Source organism: Aegilops tauschii, chromosome 2, assembly GCF_002575655.3.
Source record: "Aegilops tauschii subsp. strangulata cultivar AL8/78 chromosome 2, Aet v6.0, whole genome shotgun sequence".
Classification (NCBI taxonomy): domain Eukaryota; kingdom Viridiplantae; phylum Streptophyta; class Magnoliopsida; order Poales; family Poaceae; genus Aegilops; species Aegilops tauschii.
The window spans coordinates 317,886,806-317,905,972 of NC_053036.3; the positions used below are offsets into that span (position 1 = coordinate 317,886,806).

General features: G+C 44.7%; 2 non-coding genes across 2 annotated transcripts; one reads left to right on the forward strand and one right to left on the reverse strand.

The window, feature by feature from the left end:
- Positions 1 to 11,638: 11,638 nt before the first annotated feature.
- On the reverse strand, positions 11,639 to 11,712 carry TRNAE-UUC (transfer RNA glutamic acid (anticodon UUC)). The gene has a single exon. It is a non-coding gene; the product is annotated as a tRNA-Glu (tRNA).
- Positions 11,713 to 14,217: 2,505 nt separating this feature from the next.
- On the forward strand, positions 14,218 to 14,356 carry LOC120975123 (small nucleolar RNA Z247). Its single transcript, XR_005770961.1, has one exon. It is a non-coding gene; the product is annotated as a small nucleolar RNA Z247 (small nucleolar RNA).
- The last annotated feature ends 4,811 nt before the right edge of the window (positions 14,357 to 19,167 follow it).

Sequence of the window (19,167 nt, forward strand, 5' to 3'; positions counted from 1 at the left end):
TCTCGCTCTCTTTTGCGTATGTTAGCCACCATATATGCTTAGTGCCTGCTGCAGCTCCACCTCTTTTTACCATCCTTTCCTACAAGCTTAAATAGTCTTAATCTCGCGGGTGTGAGATTGCTGAGTCCTCGTGACTCACAGATTCTACCAAAACAGTTGCAGGTGCCGACGACGCCAGTGCAGATGATGGGATCGACCTCAAGTGGGAGTTCGATGAGGAACGTGGTCGTTACTATGTGTCTTTTCCTGATGATCAGTAGTGGAGCCCAGTTGGGACGATCGGGGATCTAGCATTTGGGGTTATCTTATTTTCATTTGGATCTTGACCGTAGACGGTCTATGTGTGTATTTTGGATGATGTATGAATTATACTTATGTATTGTGTGAAGTGGCGATTGTAAGCCAACTCTTTATCCCATTCTTCTTCATTACATGGGATTGTGTGAAGATGACCCTTCTTGCGACAAAACCACAATGCGGTTATGCCTCTATGTCGTGCCTCGACACGTGGGAGATATAGCCGCATCGTGGGCGTTACAAACGGTGTCTTAGGCATCTTGCCCATGAGGCATGGTTCGCAAGCATCAAGTGATTCCAAAAGTCCATCAGAATGGAGTCTCTTCATGCGCTTTACACCAATATGACCTAAATGGCAGTGCGACAAATAAGTTGCATTATTATCCTTGCATCTTTTGGCTTCAATATTATGAATATGTTTATCACTACAATCGAGATTCAACAAAAATAGACCACTCATCAAGGGTGCATGACCATAAAAGATATTACTCATATAAATAGAACAACCATTATTCTCTGATTTAAACGAATAACCGTATCGCATCAAAAAAGATCTAGATATAATGTTCATGCTTAACGCTGGCACCAAATAATAATTATTCAGGTCTAAAACTAATCCCGACGACAGATGTAGAGGTAGCGTGCCGACAGCGATCACATCGACTTTGGAACCATTTTCCAGGCGCATCGTCACCGCGTCCTTAGCCAATCTTCGTTTAAACCGTAGCCCCTGTTTCGAGTTGTAAATATGAGCAACAGAACCAGTATCAAATACCCAGGCGCTACTACGAGCATTAGGTACACATCTGTATATCAAATATACCTTTCACTTTGCCATCCTTCTTATCCGCCAAATACTTTGGGCAGTTCCGCTTCCAGTGACCAGTCCCTTTGCAGTAGAAGCACTCAGTCTCAGGCTTAGGTCCAGAATTGGGCTTCTTCACTTGAGCAGCAACTTGTTTGCCATTCTTCTTGAAGTTCCCTTTCTTCCCTTTGCCCTTTTTCTTGAAACTAGTGGTCTTGTTAACCATCAACACTTAATGCTCCTTCTTGATTTCTACTTCCGCAGCCTTTAGCATCGCGAAGAGCTCGGGAATTGTCTTATCCATCCCTTGCATATTATAGTTCATCACGAAGCTTTTGTAGCTTGGTGGCAGTGATTGAAGAACTCTGTCAATGACACTATCATCAGGAAGATTAACTCCCAGTTGAGTCAAGTGGTTGTGGTACCCAGACATTCTGAGTATATGTTCATAGACAGAATTATTCTCCTCCATTTTGCAGCTGTAGAACTTATTGGAGACTTCATATCTCTCAATCCGGGCATTTGCTTGAAATATTAACTTCAACTCCTGGGATATCTCATATGCTCCATGACGTTCAAAACGTCGTTGAAGTCCCGATTCTAAGCCGTAAAGCATGGCACACTGAACTATCGAGTAGTCATCAGCTTTGCTCTGCCAGATGTTCATAACGTCCGGAGTTGCTCATGCAGCGGGTCTTGCACATAGCGGTGCTTCCAGGACATAATTCTTCTGTGCAGCAATGAGGATAACCCTCAAGTTACGGACCCAGTCCGTGTAATTGCTACCATCATCTTTCAACTTAGCTTTCTCTAGGAACGCATTAAAATTCAAAGGAACGGTAGCACGGGCCATTGATCTACAACAACATAGACATGCAAAATACTATCAGGTACTAACTTCATGATAAATTAAAGTTCATTTAATCACATACTTAAGAACTCCCACTTAGATAGACATCCCTCTAGTCATCTAAATGATCACGTGATCCATATCAACTAAACCATGTCTGATCATCACGTGAGATGGAGTAGTTTTCAATGGTAAACATCACTATGTTGATCATATCTACTATATGATTCACGTTCGACCTTTCGGTCTTAGTGTTCCGAGGCCATATCTGTATATGCTAGGCTTGTCAAGTTTAACCTGAGTATTTTGCGTGTGCAAAACTGGCTTGCACCCGTTGTATGTGAACGTAGAGCTTATCACACCCGATCATCACGTGGTGTCTCGGCACGACGAACTGTAGCAACGGTGCATACTCAGGGAGAACACTTATACCTTGAAATTTAGTGAGAGATCATCTTATAATGCTACCGCCGTACTAAGCAAAATAAGATGCATAAAGGATAAACATCACATGCAATCAAAATAAGTGATATGATATGGCCATCATCATCTTGTGCGTTTGATCTCCATCTCCAAAGCACCGTCATGATCACCAAAGTCACCGGCTTGACACCTTGATCTCCATCGTAGCATCGTTCTCGTCTCGCCAACTATTGCTTCCACGACTATCGCTACCGCTTAGTGATAAAGTAAAGCAATTACATGGCGATTGCATTTCATACAATAAAGCGACAACCATAAGGCTCCTGCCAGTTGCCAATAGCTTTTACAAAACATGATCATCTCATACAACAATTTATATATCATCACGTCTTGACCATATCACATCACAACATGCCCAACAAAAACAAGTTAGACGTCCTCTACTTTGTTGTTGCAAGTTTTACGTGGCTGCTATGGGCTTCTAGCAAGAACCGTTCTTACCTACGCATCAAAACCACAACGATTTTTCGTCAAGTGTGCGGTTTTAACCTTCAACAAGGACCGGGCGTACTCAAACTTGATTCAACTAAAATTGGAGAAACATACACCCGCTAGTCACCTGTGTGCGAAGCACGTCGGTAGAACCAGTCTCATGAATGCGGTCATGTAATGTCGGTCCGGGTCGCTTCATCCAACAATACTGCCGAATCAAAGTAAGACGTTGCTGGTAAGCAGTATGACTATTATCGTCCACAACTCATTGTGTTCTACTCGTGCATATAACATCTACGCATAGACCTGGCTCGGATGCCACTGTTGGGGAACGCAGTATTTCAAAAATTTACCTACGATGACGCAACATCTATCTAGGAGATGCATAGCAACGAGACGGGAGAGTGTGTCCACGTACCCTCATAGACCGAAAGCGAAAGCATTTAGTAACGCGGTTGATGTAGTCGAACATCTTCCCGATCCAACCGATCCAAGCTCCGAACGTACAACACCTCTGTGTTCAGCACACGTTCAGCTCGATGACGTCCCTCGATCTCTTGATCTAGTTGAGGACGAGGGAGAGTTCCGTCAGCACGATGGCGTGGCGACAGTGATGATGAAGTTACCGGCGCAGGGCTTCGCCTAAGCACTACGACGATATGACCGAGGTGTGTAACTGTGGAGGGGGGCACCGCACACGGCTAAGAGAAGACTTTGTGTCCCTTTGGGGTGCCCCCCTCCCACGTATATAAAGGGGGGAGGAGAGGAGGCTGTCCATAGGGGGGCGCACCATAGGGGAGTCCAACTAGGATTCCCAATCCTAATTGGAGTCCCCTTCTTTTCCAAGAGAGGGAGAGAGAGGGAAGGAGGAAGAGGGGAGAAGGAAAGAGGGGCGCCGCCCCCCTCCCTAGTCCAATTCGGACTGGCCATGAGGGGGGCGCACGGCCTCCCTTGTGGCCCTCCTCTCCTTTCCACTAAGGCCCATGAAGGCCCACGAACTTCCCGGGGGGGGTCCGGTAACCCCCGGTACTTCGAAACTTATCCGAAACGACCCGAACCATTCCGGTGTCCGAATATAACCTTCCAATATATGAATCTTTACCTCTCGACCATTTCGAGACTCTTCTTCATGTCCGTGATCTCATCCGGGACTCCGAACAAACTTCGGTCATCAAATCACATAACTCATAATACAAATCGTCATCGAACGTTAAGCGTGCGGACCCTACGGGTTCGAGAACTATGTAGACATGACCGAGACACATCTCCGGTCAATAACCAATAGCGGAATCTGGATGCTCGTATTGATTCCTGCATATTCTACGAAGATCTTTATCGGTCAAACCGCATAACAACATACGTTGTTCCCTTTGTCATCGGTATGTTACTTGCCCGAGATTCGATCGTCGGTATCTCAATACCTAGTTCAATCTCATTACCGGAAAGTCTCTTTACTCGTTCCGTAATGCATCATCCCGTAACTAACTCATTAGTCACATTGCTTGCAAGGCTTATAGTGATGTGCATTACCGAGAGGGCCCAGAGATACCTCCCCGATACACGGAGTGACAAATCCTAATCTCGATCTATGCCAACTCAACAAACACCATCGGAGACACCTGTAGAGCATCTTTATAATCACCCAGTTACGTTGTGAAGTTTGATAGCACACAAGGTGTTCCTCCAGTATTCGGGAGTTGCATAATCTCATAGTCAGAGGAACATGTATAAGTCATGATGAAAGCAATAGCAATAAAACTAAACGATCAATTATGCTAAGCTAACGGATGGGTCTTGTCCATCACATCATTCTCCAATGATGTGATCCCGTTCATCAAATGACAGCACATGTCTATGGTCAGGAAACTTAACCATCTTTGATTAACGAGCTAGTCTAGTAAAGGCATACTTGGGACACTCTGTTTGTCTATGTATTCACACATGTACTAAGTTTCCGTTTAATACAATTCTAGCATGAATAATAAACATTTATCATGATATAAGGAAATATAAATAACAACTTTATTATTGCCTCTAGGGCATATTTCCTTCATCGCCTGTACTAAGCGGGATTACTGCTTGTGCATCAAAATCCTAAAACCCAAGTTATTCCAGATGAGTCCACCATACCTACCTATATGCGGTATTACCCTGCCACTGCAAGTAAATTTGCATGTGCCACCTCTAAAAACTTCAAATAAATATCCTTTTTGTGTGCCTGGATTGTTCACGGAGCGACAGGAGGTAGTCAGTATCTTCCATGCTAAGCGGGTTATTCTCATGATGAGTGTTTATTCACTCGTCCTTGCACGAGAGGGCGGTAATAGGGATTCCTAGTCCCGAAATCAAATTGCAAATAATTAAACAAAACTCCCCCAGGACTGATGTTGGTATGGACGGTACCCGTGGATTCGGTTAGTCATGGAGTGTGTTTATTGGTGGAGGGGGAGTAAATCTTTACTTTTTATCGCTTGGGAACCGCCACTAATGTGTTTAGCATGGAAGATACCGATAACTAATGGTCGCGAAGTAAATAAGAAGGGTGCATTTCTCAAAATTTCATTTACCTCTGTTTTGAGCTCTAGCACCGCTGCAAATCACTGCTCCCTCTGCGAAGGGACTATCTATTTACTTTTATGTTGTGTCATCACCTTCTCAAATAAGCGCCAGATCCTGAGAGCACTATTGTCATCCTCATGCATTGTGTGTTGCTAATGTTGGGTGCATCATGACTGGATCTTTTCTACCATGAATTATAATTTTTAGTCGCAGCTTGAACTTTGGAGGTGCTCTGCATTTATGTTTTGTGGTCTCAAAAGGGGCTAGCGAGATACCACTGTTGTCATATTATATCATGGTTATTTTGACAAAGTGTTGTCATTTGAGATATCTTATTATTGCTTGCTATTTGATTATGCCATTGATATGAGTTAATGTAATTTTTAAGAGCTATTGTCGACATGGTTAGTCATGATCTTTGCTGAAAACCTGGGTGCTACTTAAGCTTATTTATTTTCAAGAGCAAAAGAGTTCGTAAAAGTTTTTATTTTTCACTTTCAGTTTATCAACTGAATTGCTTAAGGACAAGCAAAGGTTTAAGCTTGGGGGAGTTGATACGTCTCCATCGTATCTACTTTTCCTAACACTTATCCTCTTGTTTTAGACTCTAATTTGCATGATTTGAATAAAACTAACCCGGACTGACGCTGTTTTCAGCAGAACTACCATGGTGTTGTTTTTGTGCAGAAATAAAAGTTCTCGGATTAGAACGAGACTTTGCGAGGATTTTTATATAATAAAAGAGAATTACTGGAGCCAAGAACCATCGGAGGGGGGGCCCTGGGTGAGCACAACCCACCAGGGAGCGCCCCCCTCCAGGCGCGCCCAGGTGGGTTGTCCCCACCTGGTGGCCCCGCAGACCCTGAATCCAACTCCATAAATACCTATTTTTCCAGAAAAAAATCAGGGAGAAAGAATTATCATGTTTCACGAGACGGAGTCGCCGCACCTCCTGTTCTTCATTGGGAGGCCAGATCTGGAGTCTATTTGGGGCTCTGGAAAGGGGGATCTTCGATCTTCGTCATCACCAACCCTTCTCCATCGCCAATTCCATGATGCTCCGCACCAAGAGTGAGTAATTCCTTCGTAGGCTCGCTGGTCGGTGAGGAGTTGGATGAGATTCATCATGTAATCGAGTTAGTTTTGTTAGGGCTTGATCCCTGATCCACTATGTTCTGAGATTGATGTTGATATGACTTTGCCATGCTTAATGCTTGTCACTTTGGGCCCGAGTGCCATGATTTCAGATCTAAACCGTTTATGTTATCACCATTATATCTATGTTCTAGATCCGATCTTGCATGTTATATTCACCTATTACGTGTTATGATCCGTAAACCCCGGGGTGACAGTAGTCGGGATACTTTCCGGTGATGACCGTAGTTTGAGGAGTTCATGTATTCACTTTGTGTTAATGCTTTGTTCTGGTTCTCTATTAAAAGGAGGCATTAATATCCCTTAGTTTCCAATTGGACCCCGCTGCCACGGGAGGGTAGGACAAAAGATGTCATGCAAGTTCTTTCGATAAGCACGTATGACTATTTACGGAATACATGCCTACATTATATTTATGAACTGGAGTTAGTGCCATATCACCCTAGGTTATGTCTGTTATATGATGAATATCATCCAACGAATTCACCGATCCAATGCCTACAAATTTATCTTATATTGTTCGTGCTAAGTTACTACTGTTATTGTTACTATTACACTTGCTACAAAATCATTACTATCACTATTACTGTTACTACTGTTGTTGCTACTACTATCAAAACTATTATACTACTTTGCTACTGATCACTTTGCTGCAGATAATTAATCTCCACGTGTGGTTGAATTGACAACTCAGCTGCTAATACTTGCAAATATTCTCCCTTTGTGTCGAATCAATAAATTTGGGTTGAATACTCTACCCTCAAAAACTGTTGCGATCCCCTATACTTGTGGGTTATCACATGCTATAAAGGCAAGGTAAGGCGTTGGCATTGCAACATACTAAAGCTCCTGTTATTGTCCAATCGGACTCCTCAAAAGTATTGTTACCTCTGTCAAGGGAAGGCCTCTCGAGATCGGCATATGGTCATTTGATGGCAGAGATAAAGTTCTTTATGGAAGGGAGAGAGTTTATTCCCACAATAATCAAGCATGAGCAAAATAGGGTGGCAGATCGGTTGGCGTCGTATAGTCGAGTAGAAAGTAGTACTGTTGTATGGCTATGTAGCGCACCACCATGTATGAAGGATCTTTTGCCTCTCAATTGTAACCCTATTATGATGGAATAAAACTCTTTTCGGATCGCAAAGAAAAAACACTCATCATGTTTGTCCCCCGAGCGCGCAGTTGGAGTAATGTTGGTGCATCTTATCAACCCGAGCACGCTAAGTTTCTTTGTTTTATTTTCTTTCTTTCTTTTATATATTATTGAAAAGGTGCTTGAAATTCCCATTTCCAAACTTTTGCATTGATCAATACATGTATCCATATTAGAAAATCATCACACATATAGCTCGCCACAAAGTTTGAAGCAATAAAGCACCAACGATGTACACAACTTAACCATTAAAAGTGTATTGTTAGACCCTGTCCATATTCAACTAAAAAAAGAGTTTCATTCATATTAAGTAAAAATAGCCCCACCACTTCGAGCGTAAAATGGTTGTTTCATGACTATATCTTGGAAAGAGAGTAAATAATTTTATGATCACGAGACCTGGTGGGACTAGCCATCTTCCTATCCATAAGGACAAATGTTGAGTGGTCGACTTCACACAAAATAGTGAAGAATAATTAACAAAAACATATAAATAGAATAATGTATCTTATCAGTGTTCAGATCATACACATACTAGGGTTCCTTCATATCCCCAAGAATTAGGGGTTCTACTCGTACATGAATGTAATGGGCATAAATAAGGGAGACAAGTTACTAGACAACATCATGTTGGGGAAGGAGAGGGACGTGTCGATGATGGTGATGAAGGTGGCAGCATTGAGAGAGATCCCCTCTTCCTTCTTCCTGGTCTTGGCCCTTTCTCTATGATGGAGATGATCTTTGTGCAACAATGGAGGTGTGGCAGCTTGAGATGGATAGTGACAGCATGTGGGGGAAGGAGTCCGACGGTTACTATTGGTGTTGTATATATAGCCGGCCTCCACGGGTATGCTCCGTCATGTGTCTTCTTCCTTTGATCCAAGGGCTCTAGAGGGGTCTAAACCTCTCCCAATACCTTCCTCGATGGTCAAGTATCTCGTATAAAATGCGAACGAAATTGGTGAAAAATGACATAAATTAGAGCCACATCCCGTGATAAGGCGAGGTTGACTTCGGGAGAATGAAAACAGTGGCGCGTTAACGGTAGTGATTGTTCGGTGGTCCAAAGATCACAATGTAATTTTTATTATGTTTGAGGTGCTTTATACTTCTGATGAATTTTTTATAATAGATCAGAGTCCTTAAAAAAACTGGTGACATTATTTTTTACTAGCAAAAGAGCCCGTGCGTTGCAACAGAAGAAAAAAAATCCCACGCTCCTAACCTAATAATCATGACTGAAGACCCCAATAGGTCCACGTGCACCCAATTGTATCACCGATTATCCTCTATCTCACCCTTGTCGACGGTGGCTTTAGTGCTTACACAATCACAACCACTTTTAATGAGGTCAATCCTAAGGTCTATCTTTATTTCCGCAAAAGATCACAAATTTGCTTTCCTTTTTTCCTACGAGGTTTTTTCGAGGTGTGCATGCGTGATTATAGATGTTTTCTATTGTCTCCGGTCTGGTTTTGTTGAGATGTTGATTTCTAATATGGATCTAAAATGATAAGAAAAAAATGTATCATGCACTATTGATTAAGGTTGCATCCTAAAAGACAATTTAAAAATAATTAATAGGTAAAACATCATCATATTCGGATTCTACAAATTTTTAATCAATTTTCATATATAACATGTTAAAATAGGAGTTGGGTTTAAAAGATATGGATATTTTTAAAATGCCTTTGAATCTGTCCCTAAACTGCATTTAAAAATGGTTAGGAGGTAAAAAAAACATCATACTCATATTGTACACAATTTTCTTATAATTTTCATATATAACATGTTAACATTGAAGTTAGGATTTAAAAGATATGGATATTTATTGATCTGTCCAAAAAATATACGTTATTTTCTAGATGGACCGTGGGTTAATTAATCAAAATATCATGAGGTTTTTCTGCCAAAATCGATATCTCACCTAAAATAGGACCACAGACTTTTTTTCTTGTCTCATTTAAAACAGGATTGCGGGTTGATTTTAGAAAAGAGGAGGCACTTTTCTGCAAAAAGCACGAGGGACGGGCATAAGCCCTCTCATTAATAACAGGGGTATATAGATGTATTAAACGTTCCATACTACCTTTATTTCAAACAAGGAGAGAACTATGAGCTTATGATGAGGGCGGGTTGTATTATAATTGTAGGCGGGCTAGTCTCGGCAATTCAACATCACGAGTTCACGACCCTTCCAATAGCATTGGAGCGTGTTTTCCTTCGCCTTTTTAGTACAACTAAAACTTTTATGGGTTTTGTATCTGTTTTACGTGTTGGCTTAGGTGGGTCATGCACATCTCCAGCAGATGCTGGAAGTCGAATCCTTTTGTGGTGTATTAGAATTCTACTAGATACATGTCAACAATAGACGACGAAGGATTTCCCCTCGTTTTATATTATAATAAGGCATCACATCCAGCAATACAACAACCATACAACAAAAGAAAGAAAAGCGCAAGAACGATAAAGATACAAGACACCGGAAGATCCGATAACTCGGCTAACCCAATCCTGCATACGACACGACAAAGACAGGGAAGTAACCCGCAGCCGGAGGAGGCCACGCACCGTCAACTCCACCGAGGCCCAAACAACATCGATCCAGAAGTCGTCTCTACCTCCGAAGAAGGTCCCCTGCCCTCTTGCCCCAGACCGTAGGGCGCCACACCGTCGGCAGGTAAAGCCACTCACCCGAGCGGAAGGTCGGACCAACAGGACGCCACGGAGAGGACGCAAGCACGTCCGCCTCACCGCGCACCGCCACAACCCATACTTCATGACCGCGCAGCCCGGATCAACGTCGACCAAAAGCAGCCGAGCAGGAACACCACTGAGGAAGACATCCCTCCACCTGCGAAGCCTCGACCACCCATCCGCCGAGCAAAGGTGGCGCCTTCAAGAAGGACCACGACGCCATTGCGCCATCACCACCCAACCGGAGGTTTGGGCTTTCGCCCAAGTCGCGGAGGAAGAGGGTGGGGGGAGGACCTCAATGCCGCCCCTAGAGGAGACGTCGGAGCGTCACCGGCACCATGGGCGTAGCCGTAGCCCAAGGGTTTGCCCCGGTCCATACCCACCAAACGCTCCATCCCCAACCAGTCGCGAGCACCAGGCACACGGATGCCCGTGTCGCAGACTGGCGAGGCAAGAAGAGGCGCAGGGGAGGGGGCCGTCGCCGTCAGATCCGCTCCAAGGGGTCAAGGGGAAACCCCCGGAGGCAGCTCCGAGCCCACCGTCAACCCGCCGCCAACGCGGCCAGACATAGCGACCTTCCGCATCAGCACCGGCCACCCACCGCAGGGGAACCGGTGCGCCGGCCGGCAGTGGCCGCCACCACAGATCCGACGCCGCACGAGCAGGAACCCCCGTCCGCGCACGCGTAAGATCCACCACCACATGGCCCTTCGCACGGCCGCCAAGCACCGATCCCGCGGCTGCCGCCCGCCGCCTGCTAGCGCTGCGCCACCACCTGTCCTCGCCGGCCCGGACCAGCCCTCGACCGAGCAGGGAAAGAGATGCCCCGCCGTCGCCAACGCAGATAGGGCTTCGCCCCTCCGCGCGAGCCGGCGGCGGCGAGGGGGGAGGGGGTCGGAGGCCGACGGCTAGGGTTTCCCCTCCGCGGCGCTCGCGGGAACGACCGGGAGGGGGGAGGTGTCTTTCATACATGTCAACAATAAAAGCAGTTTTTAGGTAAATCAGTTTAAAATATCGGTTTGACTACACCAGACCATATACTAAGTTAAGGAATGATGATAGGGCAGTTGCTGTTTTGCCGAAAATACCATAAAGCTGCTAATCACAGTCAAAGTTTTGAGTGTACTGAACTAAAATCAAACTACGTAGGAGTAGAAAGAATTATTATCTAGAGCGTGAAAGTTAAAGTAAAAAAAAAAAAAGCCTCCATTGCCGGGATTTGAACCCGGGTCGCCTGGGTGAAAGCCAGGTATCCTAACCGGGCTGGACAACAATGGACAAGTGACGTCTTTGTGGGACAGAGTTTTACAATCAGTGGAATAGCAGCCAATTATAGTTTTTTTATTGCGGAAAGTAGCCAATTATAGCTGTACAAATTTTGTACCGCCATGTCTCGTTTCGTGGCCAGCAAATCACTGATTCGTGAAATTCACATAGAATTTTATTTTTGCAAATTAAATTCACATAAAACTTTAAGACTGCATGTCTAGAATTTCATTGTTCTATCGGTGTCGTGACACATGTGTCCACATTGCGAAAATAGTAAGAGATTTTCTTACTAAATACCATTTTCGGAATGGAGTGCGTTCCCGATATCCCCCTCCTAACCGCCAAATATGGAGGCATGCGCCTTGCGGGCTAAATTTGAAGCACCCTCCAAATTATGACGATCGAGGCGGGACGACGATTCTGCTAGAGTTGCTCTTAGTATCAGCCCCTTCTAGTTCACATTCTTGGGCGCACCGCTGAGGTTTTCTCTATCCTAAACCAATCAATTTGGCTGTAAAAAAAGTTTCTGAAATATTTACCGTGATTATGTGTTAAAGTAGCAGGTTATATGCTATATGTTGAGTTAGCAGGTCATGTTGTTTTCTTAGTTCATGCCTGTGTGGTAGTATGACAAGAAGTGATTGCGGCGATGACTTCAAAATCAATTTGGCCTGGCAAGTGCAGCTCAATTTTTTGTCTGGGAAATACAGTACTATTTCCATTTCAAAATAGAGGAAGTCCCAGCTAATGGCTCACAGTCATTTACTGCGACGTAGAGAGATTTATTGCCGCAGACTGCAGTAAACTGGAGCAGTGGCAACAGGTGCAGGCTTGTCTGCATCTTGTCCTGTTCAATTGGTACTCTATGAAAGATTGAGACACCACTGAGCCCTTGAGGTTGGTGAAATGGCGAGGAAGAAATGAATGCCTGATACTTGTGTTGATATTCCATCTCTACTTCCCATTTGCCATTACTACACCTGACATGATACAGTCGTTGTTTCGCCTGAAATCAGCGACCTCAGATCACTAGTGTTTTTACAGTCCTTTTTTAGCTTCCAATCAAAGCACTTCACAAAGGATGAAAAGGAAGAAGAATTCAGCTGGGCACATGGAATTCGTACACCAATCTATTCACCGCTTGAGAAAATCTCGTAAGAATTTTCGCATTAAAACCAAAAACCCTTCTCCCCCTTAATTAAGCCATGCTATTTCCCTAGAAGGCAAATTAAGGTCTGAAACTGCTGCACGCGATACTCGCCGGCTAATAGTGTAGCGTGTCCCAGCTTTTAGTGGAAGCAAAAAAAAGAAGGCTTTTCTCTACTCACATTTGTGTCTTCTTTTTGCCTTTTTATTTGAAAAAAGAATGTGCTTTTTTGTTCGCCTTTGTTGCATAATAGTAATAATAATGTCTGCCGTTTGTGCAATGTGGTAATTGAAACCCTTTAGTTCTTCCCCCTTTTGACCCCTTTTGGCTTTTGTTGCATGCACGGGCCTTTCATTTTCATCTTTTTTCCTCACATATATTTGCTTGCTGCTTTCGCCTTCGTGTTTTTTGATGCATGTCTCTGTCTCTGTTGGGCGCACGTATCATTGACCTTTTGGTGCTTTTACGTGCATGCATGCAGATGCAGGAGCAGGAGCACGATTCCGGTGACAAATGCTGCTCTATTTAGTGAGCTCGTTTGGTTAAGACATCCATCAGGATTCACTTGTTGCAGGCTATATTTGCAGCTGATGCATGTTAAACATGATATATGGTTAGGCGAGTAGTCAGGAGAATATTGTGGTTTATCCTTTTGTATTCTTATCTCCTCCTATCGCCTCCATGTAAATCTCTCACGGTTGATCTACAACCGAACCTTGTACTCCAAGCCACAATCAATATATAAACATGCGGGCTCCTATGTATGGGAGTTGAGACGCTTCATATAACTTTCACATGGTATACAGAGCCTACCTCTTCCCCTACGTTTAGCCTCCATCCCCCCTGCCGCAACCCTCCAGAACCATCATCTTCCTTACCGCACCACCATGTCTTCTTCCAGCCAAATCGTCTCCCCCGGCCTCAACTACACAACCTCAGAACCCCTTACCAGAACCAACTACGTTCTCTTGCGAGCCCAAGCTCGCTCCCAGATCATGGGGGCATGGCTATATGGGTATATCGATCAAACAACCCCCGAGCCTTCCAAAACCATAGTCACAAAAACCACCGATGGGAAAGATCAGATCGCTCCCAATCCTGCCTACAACCCTTGGTTAGTCCAAGATCAACAAATAGTGGCCTACCTGCTCCGAAACCTCTCCAAAGAAGTCCTGATTCAGGTTGCCTCCCTAGAAACATCCCACGGCATATGGTCTGCCCTCGCAAACATGTTCGCTGCACAATCTAGGTCTCGCATCAACAACTGCCGCCTTGCTCTTTCCAATGCCCAAAAGGGAACCCAGTCTGCCGCTACCTTCTTTGGCCACATGCTATCTCTCTCAGATGAGTTAGCAGCCGCTGGCAAACCCATAGGCGAGGATGAGCTCGTTTCTCACATCATAGCCGGGCTTGATATGGACTACCAGCCCATTATCTCTGCCCTTGACGTCCGAACTGATACAGTTTCTGTCGACGATCTCTTCGCGATGGTGTCCAACTTTGATCAGCGCGTGGAGATGTTCCACGGCACCGGGGCTGGCTCCTTCAAATCCTCTGCTAACGCGGCCTCTCGGGGTCGTGGCGGCGGCGGTCGCTATTCTCCCAAGAACAGCGGCGGCAACGGATCCCGTAATGGTGGAAATCAAGGAGGTGGCGGCGGCTATCACAACGGCGGTGGTGGTCGCGGCCACTACAACAACAGTGGCGGCGGTGGCGGCAGCCACTACCAAAACTCTGGTGGTGGTGGTGGTGGTGGCTACCAGAACTCAGGCGGCAACAACAACTCCAGGCAGCGCCCCTTCTACAACAACAACAGAGGGCGTCCAGCTTTTCAGGGGTATGATGGCTATGAAAATAAATGTCAGATATGCAAAAAAAAACTAACCATATTGCCAAGGACTGTGACTGGCGCTACGCGGAGGACAACTCTCGCAAGAAGGTTGCAGCAGCCGCCGTGGACAACTCCTATAGGGTCGATACCAATTGGTATGCTGACTCTGGCGCCACCAACCACATCACCCATGAACTTAAGAAGGTGACGATGCACGAGAAGTATGGTGGCAGTGATCAAATTCATAATGCAAATGGTGAAGGTATGAACATAGATCATGTTGGTCATTCAATTATCAAAACCCTGCATCGTGATATTCATCTTAGAAATATCTTGCATGTTCCAGAAACCTCGAAAAATCTTCTTTCTGTCCATCGCATTGCTCTTGATAATCATGTGTTTCTGGAATTTCATCCTTATTTCTTTTTGATCAAGGATCAGGTCACGAAGCAAGTTCTCTACCGAGGTAGATGTGTGCATGGGCTATATCCGTTGATCCCTCAGTTCCGAAGATTCAATAAACAAGTTTGCAGTGTCATCAAACTCTCCCCGGAATGGTGGCATGCACGCTTAGGACATCCATCTTTTTTTATTGTTCAACAAGTGCTTAGAAATAATCAGCTCCCATGTGTCGGTGAGCGTAGTTCTGAAACTATTTGTGATTCTTGTCAACAAGCAAAATCTCATCAATTGCCATTTCCAGTGTCCACTAGTGTTTCTACCAAAGCTTTGCAGCTTATTTTTTCTGATGTATGGGGTCCGGCCCCCTCCTCTGTTGGTAGACACACCTATTACGTTAGTTTCATTGACGATTACAGTAAATTCACCTGGATTTACCTTCTTAAAAACGCTTCGATGTGTTTCAAGTTTTTTAGAATTTTCAAGCACTTGTTGAACATCAATTCGATACCAAGATTCTTGCCGTCCAGTCCGACTGGGGCGGTGAATATGAGAAATTAGACTCGTTTTTTCAAACACTTGGTATTTCTCATCACGTTTCATGCCCACATGCACACCAGCAGAATGGTTCTGCCGAACGTAAACACAGGCATATTGTTGAAGTAGGCCTTGCCCTACTTGCTGGCGCCTCCATGCCTCTTAAGTTTTGGGATGAGGCATTCCTCACCGCTGTTCATCTCATCAACATCCTTCCCAGTCGTGTCATCAATAATGAAACACCCATGCAATGACTACTTCACACCCATCTAGACTATAACACCCTTCGTGTTTTTGGCTGTGCCTGTTGGCCTAATCTTCGCCCCTACAATTCTCATAAACTCATGTTCCGTTCCAAACAATGCGTTTTCCTTGGCTATAGTGCAAAACACAAGGGCGTCAAGTGTCTAGATGTTTCAACTGGTCGCGTCTACATATCCCGTGATGTTGTTTTCGATGAAACAGTCTTTCCTTTTGCCCATCTTCATCCTAATGCCGGTGCCCTTCTCCGAAAAGAGATTCTTCTCCTTCCCTCCAACTTATCTAGTATTAATCACGGGGATGATATTTTGAATGATCACTTGACTAACCCTTCTGACCATGCATTTGAGCCTCCTGTTACAGGACATGATGGTGACGCAGCAGAAAAAAATTTGGTCGAAAATGATCCAGCAGCCTCCTCCAACAGGCCATATTTCATGTGTTCCCCGAGCGGACACATCCCTGCTCCCGTATCTGCATCGGGATCGGGGGTGCCAGGTCTGGCACGATCCTCCTTGGGATCCTCGCCTTGCCAGGAGGGCAGGGGCAGCGAATCTGCGCCCCGGGCGTCGCGCCAGCCTGCAGTTGCCACGCGACCGCGGTCGGACCCAGCGCCCCATGCGCGTGCGGCCTCGGGTGAATCACCGCGTCGTGACGCGCCTCCACCAACCCCCTCGCGGCCTGCGGACCGGTCGCCTGTGCGGTTTCCTCCTGAGCCGCGGGTGTACGTCCGGCGGGCCCCGCCTCAGCTCGGGGCTGTGGGATCTGGTGTGGCTGCTGCTGGCTCGCCCGCCTCTGCTGTTGAGTGTACCCCACCTCCGTCAGCCACAGCCGATCCCGCGGGCGACAGCGCACCCTCGGGATCGCCTCTGAGCAGGGTCTCGGATCCTCTGTGCATGCATCTTCTCCAGCGATCCAGCAGCTTTCTCCACCACGCACACGTCTTCGCGCATGGGTAATTGATCCAGTAAATTATAAAGTCAAGTATGGCCTAACTTGCTCAACAGGAGAACCAAGCACTTTTCGCGAAGCCTGTGCAGACCCAAAGTGGAGAAAGGCCATGGAAGAAGAGTTTCAAGCACTTCAGAAAAATAAAACTTGGCACTTGGTTCCTGCACATCCAGGTAAAAACCTAATTGATTGCAAGTGGGTATTCAGAATAAAGAAAAAGTCAGATGGTACAATTGACCGTTACAAAGCCAGACTCGTTGCAAAGGGGTTCAAGCAAAGGTATGGGATAGATTATGAGGACACGTTTAGTCTTGTTGTCAAAGCTGCCACTATCCGTCTTGTTCTATCCATTGCTGTTTCCAGAGGATGGTGCCTTAGACAGGCTGGATAAATCTTTGTATGGACTAAAGCAGGCTCCTAGAGCGTGGTACTCTCAGTTGAGTTCAAAACTACAAACACTTGGTTTTCGTCCATCTAGATCTGATACATCATTGTTTATTTATAATAAGTCAAATACGGTCCTATTTGTTCTTATTTACGTTGATGATATTATTGTCACCAGCTCATCCAATGATGCAGTCACAGCCTTACTGAAAGATCTTAACTCAGAGTTTGCTCTCAAGGATCTAGGAGATCTGCATTTCTTCCTTGGTATTGAGGTTAAGAAAACTCAAGAAGGTGGTCTCCATCTCTCTCAAGAAAAATATGCAATTGATCTCTTGAATAGGGTAGGTTTGCAAGGTTGTAAACCGTCACCTACGCCATTATCCAGCACAGAAAAGTTGTCTCTTGCAGAAGGTGAAATTCTGAACCAGGAAGATGGCACCAAATATAGGAGCCTGGTAGGCGCACTCCAATACTTAACATTAACCAGGCCTGATATTTCTTTTGCTGTGAATAAAGTTTGTCAGTTCCTTCATGCTCCCACTTCATCACATTGGACTGCTGCAAAGCGTATATTGAGATATGTGAAAAATACTTTGAGTGTTGGTCTCACTTTTAATAAGTCATCATCCACACTTGTCAGTGCTTTCTCTGATTCTGACTGGGCAGGATGCTTGGATGATAGACGATCCACATGTGGCTTTGCAGTTTTCTTTGGGCCAAACTTAATATCATGGTGTGCAAGGAAACAGGACACCGTTTCCAGATCGAGTACTGAAGCAGAATATAAGGCGCTAGCAAATGCTACAGCAGAAATTATCTGGGTCAAGTCTATGTTGAAAGAACTTGGGCTGACTCATATACAGACTCCATGTCTGTGGTGTGATAATCTTGGTGCCACATACTTGTCAGTTAATCCTGTCTTTCATGCTCGCACAAAGCATATTGAGATTGATTATCATTTTGTCAGAGAAAGAGTTGCCAACAAGGAATTGGAAATTCGGTTTGTGCATTCCAAGGACCAAGTTGCGGATGGCTTTACAAAAGCGCTTGCTACAAAACCATTTGAGGAGTTTAAACGTAATCTTAACTTGGTCAAGTTATGATTATGGGAGGGTGTTAAACATGATATATGGTTAGGCGAGTAGTTAGGAGAATATTGTGGTTTATCCTTTTGTATTCTTATCTCCTCCTATCGCCTCCATGTAAATCTCTCACGGTTGATCTACAACCGAACCTTGTACTCCAAGCCACAATCAATATATAAACAAGCGGGCTCCTATGTATGGGAGTTAAGACGCTTCATATAACTTTCACAATGCAGACCGGAGAGGATTATCTTCTCTGATGACTAAAGCTACCACTTCAAAGTTCAAAGCAAAGAAAAGCTGGTACTGCAAAAGACCTCCCCTTTGCGCTTGCCTATAAATAACGGAGTAGTACGAGCTGGAACAGGAATTAGTTGGATGATTACCCCAACTTGTTTTGTACAGCTAGCAGCATCCGTGTGGACTTGGGTACAAGATATTGGATTCTCCTGTCTTTTGACTTTGCAGTAAACAAGAAGAAAACGGCTCAGTAACCTAGGGCTAGGGAGAAGACCTCATCGAGACACTAAATAGTTTGCACACTTGGACTTGGGTGCATTTAGATAAGTTAACATGTATCAAGCATTCATTGGTAACATGTGAGCTAGCATCTTAAAACTTGTCAAAAGTACTCCCTCCGTCCGGAAATACTTGTCATCAAAATGGATTAAAAGGGTTGTATCTAGAACTAATATAAGTCTAGATACATCCCTTTTTATTCATTTTGATGACAAGTATTTCCGGACGAAGGGAGTATTTTCTTAGTGCTTCACTTCAAGCTCCAACTAGTAACATGATGAAGTACTTTTTTGACAAATCTACACACATGCATGATTTCCAAACACTCAATATGATTTTAAAATTAA